The 11,371-nt window shown below is 27.9% G+C and overlaps 1 pseudogene; it reads left to right on the top strand.

The window, feature by feature from the left end:
- The first annotated feature begins 2,043 nt into the window (after nt 1-2,043).
- On the top strand, nt 2,044-9,418 carry LOC140676087 (facilitated trehalose transporter Tret1-like; annotated as a pseudogene).
- The last annotated feature ends 1,953 nt before the right edge of the window (nt 9,419-11,371 follow it).

The following is an 11,371-nucleotide window of genomic DNA, read 5'->3' as shown; positions in this document are numbered from 1 at the left end:
AATTGGAAAAAGTTACATTTATAAAACATGAATTAAGTTTAAAATCATTTTTACTGTAAAACACGACTTTTAGAATAATCATATTTATTATTACAAATGGATGACAAAGAAGGATCTTTGAGGTTATATATTTTAAGTTAGACCGAAAAAGACTAGATGCTCAGAAATACAGTGTGATAATTATGATAAGAAATTTTCGATTGACCTATTTGTAATGTCTCAACTGCAAGCGTGTTCACGTGGAATGTTATTCCGTTATTCATTGCGGGTTCCCTCCAGTAGATACATAGCAAAAAGAATTAGCTTTTAATTAATGGAGAGTTCGACATAATCAGAAGAAATTATCATTTTGTTAGGTTATTCTGATGTTTATTTCGCTGGATTTTTATCGTGAACCGATGTTGCATAAAGGTGGTCTGTCAGGCGAACACGTATAGTATCAAATATTGTCGATTTCCTTTGTGATCATTTCTTTATATCCAGATTATTGTTCCGATTCTTAATAAAAATTCGTATTTCTGAAAATGTTACTTTTATTTAAAAATTTTACATCCCAGCCTGTGAATATTTACCTTACATTTTTTCTAAATTCACGAAACATATATGCTAAATATGAACAGTAGATAGTATAATTAAAACGACCTAACTAGCCAGTAAACTCTTTATTTAGTAGTACGACGTTTCGACCATTTGGTTGTGGTCCTTTTCAAGTGTCAAGGTGAGGCGAAGATGTATAACAATGTGTTTTACACATGGAAGTAGTTAGATATTACGCGATTAAAAATACTAATAAGACGAACCAACAAGTGACGAAATCCGTCTTGTCAAAACAAAAGTTCAGTTTCAAGTTTCAAAACTTGAAAAGGAAAGGAAGAAAATAAAGAATTATTTAATTGAATTTACTACTTTGTTGGCAAAATGCGAGCGCAAGTAAAATGGCAACTGCTTGGATCAGCAAATGTTGCTTTTTAATTATCCATGAGAAGCTTAATGATGGACATCTATCAGAGAATTGAAAAAAGTTATATTTACAATACATGAATTTTAAGTTTAAAATCTGTACTATGAGACTCGAATTTTGGAATAACCGTATTTGTTATTACAATTGGACAACGAGGAAGGATTTTCGAAGCTATATATTTTAAGTCAGAGCAAAGAAGACTGGATGCTTAGAAGTTCGCGGTAAGATAATCATAGTAATGAATATTCCACTAACATATTCGTATTATCACAACTCAACTGTAAGCGTATTCTCGCGGAATGCTATTTTACAAGTCGTTAGTCATTGCTGGTTCTCTCCAGTGGATACATAGCAGAAAGAAATATTTTTTAACCAATGGAGAGTTCGCCATAGTGAGAAAAAACTTTCAATTTATTGTATTAGGTTATTTTGCTGTTTTGATGTTTATTTCGCTGGAATTTTATCATGAACGGATGTTGCATGAAGGTGGTCTGGCAGAGACAAACACGTATAGTGTTATTGTTGACTTCTTTTGTGACCATTTTATATCCAGATTATTCTTTTGGTTCATAATAAAAATTCATATTTGTGAAAATGTTATCTTTTATTTAGAAATTTTACATCTCCGGTAACAACCCTTTAAATATTTATTATTATTTATTTATATATTTATTTATTTATTTTATTTTTCGTTATTTCTTAATATTTACTTTCTTAATTTTAGTTTATATTCACCGTTTCTAAGAGTTAAAACAACACAATTAACAAGTAAATCTTACATTAATTCACATTTTTGTGTTAACTTTTTACATATTATTTGTGTTATTTGTTTACATATTTGCTTTCTGTTAAATTAACATTAAAATTAGAATGGATAAATTAGGACACGAGAAATGTGTTAAATTTAACACAAAATTTTCTACTGTGTATAAGTGCAATAATACTTGATAAGATATCTTATCATTTTTAAATTAAGCTTATATAAATGTTAGGTATTTACAGTCTATTTTTATATTTAAGATCATTTTAAGTCGTTTTTTAAGATTCTGTTCAGGTAGCCGAATGAAATTTTAAGACCTTACTTAAGATAATAAAATATAAGAACGGACTATAAACACAGCTTTTTCGATGTTATTGTTTTTCTCAAAATGTGTAATGTGTTGGCGTAATGTGTTGGCAAAAGTTGATCTGATAGCATTATCTGAAATGTTTTTACTTGAAAAAAATTTAGTCAGTTTGTTTTTGCAAATTCATTTAACGTTTGCACGTGGAACTGATCATATTGTAAAAGATGAAGAAAATATATCTTGCTGCTGCAGCAGGTATGTTTTATGGAATAATTAGACAAATAAATAAACTTTTGCATGTAACTGGCTTGATTCTCATTAATATATAATTAAACTTAAAATAAATTAGAAATTATTTTCTTAGAAACATACAATATTATTTAAACTCTCTTTATATTTAATTTGTGAAATGTTTTTTTATATTTCTTTCATGTTTTATTTTTTGGAGCGTACTACTTTTTTTTAGTATTATGTAATCTCTTTAACTTTGTATACTCTTTCTTCGTATACTCAATAGTGTTAAATGCTTATAATACATAAAACAATTATATTTAAATTGCTTTTTAAATTAATTTTAAATGTAGTATATTTTTAGAAGTATCAAATTATAGTAATGCCCTTCTAAAAAATGTGTGAAACCTCGAACTCGAATACATCGAAGTGTTGAGGCCTCTTTTCCACGATGTTAATTGGATATCTTGTTCGTGTGCGTTGCGACTTGTGTCATTCGTGTCGCTTGCGGCTGTCCACTTGTTATGTAAATTTTGACAGTTTGTTTAATTACAATAGTTTACGTAATGTAAAGATAAATTAACGTAGATAAAGAATAGACTAGAAAAAAAGGAGAAAGAAGGAGTATGTTAAACAAAAAAAAGAAGGAAAAAAGAGAGACAAGTAAAGAAAGGTACATATATCATAAATATATATATATTACATACGATGTACCTATATAACACGAATGAAGCAAATCATAGTGCATAACAAAAACAGTTAATTAACATTGGGGAAAAAAGCTTTAACGCTTTAATATGTTCGCGTTCGAAGTTTTATGCCATTTTTTATAAAAAGAAAAATTAGATTAGAAATTATTATATAAATATGTATATATATAAAATTATTATTATTTATATATTTATATAATGATAATTTATAATCTATTGTATGATATATATATATATATATATATATATATATATATATATACAGGATGTTCGGTAATTCATAAAGAATTTCTCGTAACAGTGGGCTGTCTCCTCTCGCTGTACTCATAGCGACCGAATGATAGCAGGCTCTTTTCTTCGCAGAGCGCTAATATATTGGCGCGAATTGGTTAATATTTTTCAATTAATTTCACAATAATAATTCCGAAATTCGCAAAACAATACAGAACTTTTGCTCAATTTAACTCGTTCTATCTGTATACGTGAGATATTTTTTTGAAATTATGAATTTTGACTACTTTGACCGCTCATATCTCTGAAACCAATTGTCGGCTCAACTTAAAAATTAATTGTGATTGATTTCTCATTATAAAGTATCATTTGGCAAACAAGACAATTCCAAATTCGCGGGACTCAAAATAGGCAATTTTTGTGGAAGCTCAATTTTTATTTCTTTGTTTTGGCCGCCATTTCGAGTCTTGCATTTCCGAATTTGCCACACGGCATTTAAAAGTAGAAGGTTTAACGAAAATTTTCAGCACTTGAAAAATTATTTATCTGAAGAAATATATTGTGCAGAGGGGTGGCCTTTCTCACAAAGAACGCCTCATATATATATACAGGGTGTCCCTAAAATACCGGTAAATATTTTAATGGCAGGTTCTTTAGAACATTTTAGGACGAAAAGTTTAATACAAAAATGTCGAGGCTACAATAGTTTTCAAACTGGAAGCAATTATATTTCACGAATGATGGCTGAGATTTCGCGCTCTCAGGTGTCACAAAATAACAAGTGACAAAAGTGCTCCTATAAATAGCACTCTTTTCATGATATTATGAAAATTATGTTAGCACTATATAACTCGCTCTATCTGTATACGAGAGATATTTTACGAATTACCGGACACCCTATATATATATATATATATATATATATATACTTGGTAAACTTGGGTAAGATGGCCATAGCTTTTTAAAATGCAAAAAATATACTTTTGTTTTTGTTAATTTTTAATTATGTTTGACATATTATCTTTACTAAAGATTAAATTACGTAATATTATCGAAATTAAAAAGAAAATACTTTATAGAAATTTTATATTATCAAAAGAGTTCAACATAAGCATTGGCCATCTTACCCAACTAAGGAAAATATTATCATAGTGACGAAAAGATGGCCATAATATTTATAAAAAAAATAGTGAAAACAAAAATAAAAATTATAGGTCATATAACAATTTACATATCTTTATAATAGGTCTAACGTCGACTACGATAGCTTAACTGTGATTTATTCGACGTTATTACAGTTTTTAGTGGACAATAGAAAAACTTTGCAGGTAGTCAAAAGTAAAAATATGATATAAGATTCACAATATCGTTATTTCGAATAATGTATGCATATAAACTACTGCAAATATCGATTATCTTTGATAATGACTCAAAAAGTGCACTATGTAGCGATTATTAAAAAAATTATAGCCTATGGTCATCTTTTCCGTACGGCCATCATATCCTAGTTTACCCTATCTTAGAGCATACATATGGAAGAGGAATACCATTGTTTTCCATGAACTAAAAGTATGTCCAAGATATATGCGAGAAAGACAAACAAATTCCTATTTTTCTCTGTGCGTATGTGTTAAAATTGACAAACGCTAATAGTTTAACAGTTTCTCCAAACTTCAAACTGTTCCTTGACATCTTTCAACATTATTATAATCGTATTATTATTATTTTTATGTGTAACATTATTATAATTTATAAAAAATGTCATAAAATGCAATAAATCAAGTTTATATTTTGCATAAGTTAATATAAATATACATAACGTTTTGCATCTATTTTTGTTATACAGTTTTTATTATATGATTTATTATATTACATTTAAATTATATTTTACATCAAGTTAAAGAAATACATATTTAAAAAAAAATTTTTTTCTTGCAAATTATACATATAAAAAAATAATATATTAAATAATATATTAACCCAAAAAATATCATCTTCATATATTTAAAAATTTTAATTTTAATATAATATTAAAATTATTAAATTATTAAATTGTAATAAAAACTGTTACAAAAATATAAATTTTATGTGACAACTCACAAACCCGATACATATCAGTTCTAAAATTTAATTATTTTACTAGGAAATCTAGGTATGCTAACAATTGGCCAACATTTTGGTTGGGCATCACCATCTTTGCCTGTATTGATACAAGGAAAAAATGAAACATATCCTATGCGTTTGACCCTGGAAGAAGCATCTTGGGTATCATCTTTACTTATAATAGGTCTAATGGCGGGTGCTATTATTTGTACCTTTTTAGTGAATGTTATTGGCAGAAAAAACACCATGTTATTCGCGGCTGTACCTTCAATTGTTGGTTGGTTGATGATTGCCTTTGCAACATCATTTTGGGTAATTAAATAACTTCTATATTTGCTACAATATATTTATATAAAAACAAAATGATGCATCAAATATGTTTAAATTATATTTTGATATTAAGAATTCAAATTCACTCTCTGTTTGTTCATTTTACTTATTATAAATCCAGATTTTCTATCTCAAGAATTTGACTAGAATGTTTGCATTGTATATTTTATGCATATAATCTACTCTTTTGCACTGTTTTCAAAGATTTTCTTTGAAAACAGTGCAATTTAAATTTAAATTTTATGTTACGGAGCAATTTATAAACAAACGTTTAATTTTAAAATAACTTTAAATATCTATTAAAAATAATATGTATATGTTTCTTCTGTGATTTGCATGGAAAGACCACATCAAATACTTACATTTATTTTATAAAAATATTATTATCTAATTGTCATCTAATCATCATCTGACGATTGTTGAAATAATATTTTTTATAAAATCTATTTTTTAAATAGATAGCCTCAATTCAGTTTTATGAACATGAAATATATTAAAAACCAAATCCGTACAAGTTGTTACATATTGTAAAAAACTACAAAATAATAATACTCAAAGAATCTCAATATGTTATGTCAGCTGTATTTTACAATTAAAATGAAAAAAAATATATTTCTCTACATATTTTTTTATTTTTGTTACTGTAATAATAATAATAATCAAAAACAATAAATAAATCTTGTATTATCAGAAGATTTAGCTTTTTCTTTCTAAAATTTTCAATTACTATTAAAAAATATTTTATAAAAAAATTATTAAAATCATATTTCAAAATATTTAAAATATAAATAATTATATAAATAATTATGTAAGCGCTAAATTTCATTAAAACTATATACCATTTCTGAATAATATTATGTTTATCATTAAAGTAATACAAAGATATCAAAGTAAAATAAATTAAAATTAGTTTTTAGAGAGGAGAGGGAAGGGGAATGAAAGCATACATAAGCAATTTTTAACTATATAGAAACTAATATGTTTATGTTTAATAAAAGTGTTACCATTATCTTATTGAATTTTGAAAACATTAAAATGAGCTACAATTTGACACAATACATCTATTAATGTTCTTATTTTTTCTGTGTTTTTCAGGAGTTGTATATATCGAGGTTTTTGAACGGATTATCTATAGGTATCGCTCATACGGCGATAGTAATATATACTGGTGAAATTTCACCAGTGAAAATTCGTGGTATTTTGACATCCATGTTAACAGTCACTTCAAAATTTGGCACTACACTTGAGTACGTGATAGGTCCATTTCTATCAGTTAGAAATCTTGCTTTTGTGTCCTTGGCGGCGCTTTGCTTACTTTTCATTACTTTCATCTGGGTACCGGAATCCCCGTATCAATTGATGCGCCGTAATGCCAGACAGAAGGCCATAACTTCTCTCATTCAGTTGAGAGGCAAAAATGATGTTTATAAAGAAGCAGATGATATTGAACGGTCTGTGCAATTTGACTTGACAAATAATACTGGTTTTCGAGAACTTTTATGTGTCCCTGGAAATCGCAGGTAAGATATCAAATTTTGTTTTGTCATATAATTGAATGAACGACATTCAATATAATCAATATAATCTTCAAAAATATAATAATTTTCAATATTATTTTATTTTCTATATTCAGCTATATGTATATGATATAAACGGAGTATGAATTATATTTTTGTTTTAAAAATTTTGTTAATGAAGTTCTTTACAAATCTTCTTTATAATTATAGTATACGTCAATATTAAAAAAATATTTTTTTATAAATATTAATATAATATTATAAATGTAATATTGGTGGGATTTAATGAATCATATAAATTTAATATGTATATATATTATAATATTTAAAAAAATGTTACAAAATTTATAAATGTATGCATTGTATAAACATAAATATTAGAAAAGTATATTGTAAATAAAATATTTTATATACATGAATCTGCAAAGTAAATATTTATTAAGACATTTTCTTAGCTATGTGTGATACTTATATATAATATATATTTATAAATTTTGTAACACTTCTGTGAATAAATTATAATTCTCTGCATAAAGAATGCAAAGTCATTATAGTTAAAGACCCTCAAGTAAAAGTTTGGCCTTGAACGACTAACGGTTGATTAGTCATGACATACAACGGCAGAATCAATTAGTACTGAACTACGAAAATTTTAGCGTAAAATATAAATTAGATATAAATTATTTTAGTAAAAGTAGATTAAAATTTTATATTTTGTGACGAGTATATAAAATAAATTAGTTACACATATTTAAATTATTTTCTATAAATATTTATAAATAATTTCAAAATTTTATGTTAATATAATTTGTAACATTTATTATAAAAAACAAAATGTAAGAATAAAAAAAATTATTCTACAAAAAATTTAAATTATGAGTTAAAAAAGAAATGTTAAAGTTAATAATGGTTATTATAATAACTATATAATAATAATCATAATAATAATAATAATAATAATAATTATTATTATTATTATTACTATTATTATTATTATTATCATTATTATTATTACTATTATTATTATTATTAGTTATTATTAATTATTATTATTATTAAATTTTAATATAATAATTATATTATAGTTTTTTATATATTATTACTTATTTTTCTTATATGTCATACAAATTATCTTATTTGCCATAATACGTATAGAAAGAAGATACATACATATCTTTCTTTTCTCTAATTACGTGCCTTGTTTTCAAACTTTGCCATCATGTTACGTCATTGTGTCTAGACTCCTACTTGAGGATTTAGACAAATTATAGTAACTTCTGATAACTTTGAAACTATTATCCTATTGTAGAAGTATTGAAAAAGTGTAAATTTAATTTTACAGAGCCTTAATTACAGTCATATCTGTAATAATTATTCACCAAATGAGCGGTATTGCGGCCGTAGAACAATACGTTGAGTTACTTTTTGATCAGACAAATAGTAAGTTAGATGGGAAGTATTTAACCATGATACTGGGAGCGGTACAAATGAGTAGCACAATCATTTGTATGTTTATTATCGATCGCATTGGGAGGAAATTGCTGCTGATCATCTCCACAATCGGCTCTGCCTGTTCAACCGCCATGATCGCGATATATTTCCAATTGCAGCATGATGTGAACACTAGCAATGTAACATGGTTGCCTGCTGTTGGTGTAATCATGTACGTAATCATGTTCTCTGTAGGTCTATCTCCGATACCGATGGTTCTGGAGAGTGAACTATTTCCTACAAACGTAAAAGCTCTCGGTAGTATGGTAAATAATATCACAGTTTGTACCTTTATGTTCGGTGTGACGAAAATGTATCTGGTTGTAGCCGATAATTTCGGCATACAAACCGTTCTGGATATTTACGGCGTGCAGTTTTGCTGGTGCTTTATTCATGTTTTTCTACGTACCTGAAACCAAAGGCAAAACTTTGCAGCAGATACAGAAAGAACTGCATGGCTCATTAAGTGTAAAAAAATGATTTAGAAGGCAATGTTACGTCCAGGCCCGTGGAAAGAATGGGTCAGAGGAAGGCCGTAACAGAAACTGTTCCGATCTCAAATGTTTTACCGACGAGTGACTTGGTCGAGCGAGCTGAAGGTTAGCATAGTAGGCAAACGACGGGGTATCGTTATTACATTGTTTATGCGAACGCTCGCTCGGTGGTCCTTTTTTTGTCAGAGAATCTAATTTCTTTTACACAGGACTGAACCAAGTGTGATCCTTCGCGGAGAGAGAGAAAGAGTTAAATAAATTTGGTAATCATTTAATATTTCAATTACATTTATTTATTTAAATCCTAACATTATACATATGATTCTTTCATATAATTTTTCTAATAGCGACCTTAGATTTAAATATATGTGTGTGTGTGTGTGTGTTTATGTGTATTAATCACAGATGTTACATTAGTACGGAGGTCATCACCCAGAATAATGAGGGGGAGAGTGAGAGTCTAAAATTTTATGTTCTGGGTGGAAAGTTACATCTTTTGCTTGTGTTGTTATAAAAGACTGTGTGCGTGTGTTACGGGTTTGATTTTATCTAATTAAGCTCGACTTACTATTTTGAGCGAAGTCTTGTGTTCGGTAGTCTCGTGGTGTTCCTTCCATTCCTGTGTTGTGCTGCAGCTGAGCGTCGAGGGTTGTGCTCGTGGATCATGCACTAAATTTGCATTAACAAATAGAAGGAGAGCCCGAACGAAAGTCAAGTTTCTACGGGAAGGTACTGATTGAGCGCTACTAACTGACACTACCAACATCGAATTTCTGAGTGATTGACTCTAAGGACTCTAAGAACTTGAAGAGGTTTTAAGAATAATGATCATAAGCGTTCTCGCAACTCTGCCCTTTTATATAATTTTCCTGAGACGTGTTGGGCAGGACCACGTATTGAGATTGGTCCGAAGGTATGTTTTCTCCGCCTTGTTTTGATTGTTGCTGAGCTCGTGAAAATTAGGTAATTTTAGAATTTACTCAGTGTTTATTATTTGGTTACAGAAGAGATTGATAATTTGTCATTGGTCCCTTCTGTACTCGTTTGGAAATCACGTCTAAATATTTAAGTTATGGTGTATATGGCAAGAACGGTTTATTTATCGCGCGACTTTTTTTTATTACTAATTGGGCGATTATCATGTAATCCTACGTAGTGACGAACATCGAACTGTAATGTATTTTTATCATCGAGCCCCTCTGTATTCATTGGGAAATCGTGTTAAAATGTTTAAAATGTTGTGTGACAAGAACGATTCGTTTGTCGAGTGACTTCTCGTTTATCGCTTATCAATTAATCTGCGTGAGAAGAAGAAACGTGGAGTCGACAGAATGTAACACAATATTTTCGCGTTGGTTTTTTTACAACAAATTTATGAATTTTTTCTAATCATAAATCGAGCTTTTATTCAAGCTAAAATTGCAATTATTTTGTTTTAAATAACAAACTTTATATTTTATTACTTTTGTTAAGTAAAAAAAATATAAAGATTGCAAAAGTATTGCAATACAATTAATGCATACAGTTAACATATGTTCTTTACTATAATATTTACGATTAAAAAACACTGCAATACTTAAGTTACTTATATATTTATATAAATATGTATTCTCTCTGTCTCTCTCGCTCTCTCTTTCTCTCTCAATCAATCAATTTAGTCTACCAATGTTTAATCGATTAATGTTTCTTTTTTCCTGCTTCTCAAGAGCTGTGGGTACATATCTAGATACATGGCCAAATTAACTGATATTAAAAGACATCGCTTATTTGATCGTACATATTTGATTGAAATTTTACCAGCAAATATATTTTTATTATTTTATTGTTAATTATATGTTGTTGCTAATTATATTAGTTTAGTTGGGTGTTATTATTGATCGACCAAACTGGTTTAATAAGCTTTATTGAGTGTTTAATAGATTTAACAATCGACGACGTTTCGACCTTTGGTTTAGGTTCTTTTCAAGTCTAAAATTGATTAACAAAAATGATATTACATTATTTTAGTTAGTTACTATGATGTCACCATGGAAGTTTTCTTATATATGTTAACGTTAAATTAAATCTATGTACCTCTCACGACATAACATTTTAAAAAGTTAAAAACACTTTTATGCTACATCACACCTCCACGTAAGCATAAAAACTAAAGTTGTGTATAAAATATCGGAAAACAAATACAAGTATCAGGTCAAATTCGTTGAAATTTTTTAATAATATTATTGTAAATCGGATT

The sequence above is a fragment of the Anoplolepis gracilipes genome, chromosome 2 (genome assembly GCF_047496725.1).
Source record: "Anoplolepis gracilipes chromosome 2, ASM4749672v1, whole genome shotgun sequence".
Lineage (NCBI taxonomy): Eukaryota > Metazoa > Arthropoda > Insecta > Hymenoptera > Formicidae > Anoplolepis > Anoplolepis gracilipes.
This window is presented reverse-complemented; position numbering and strand designations above follow the sequence as displayed.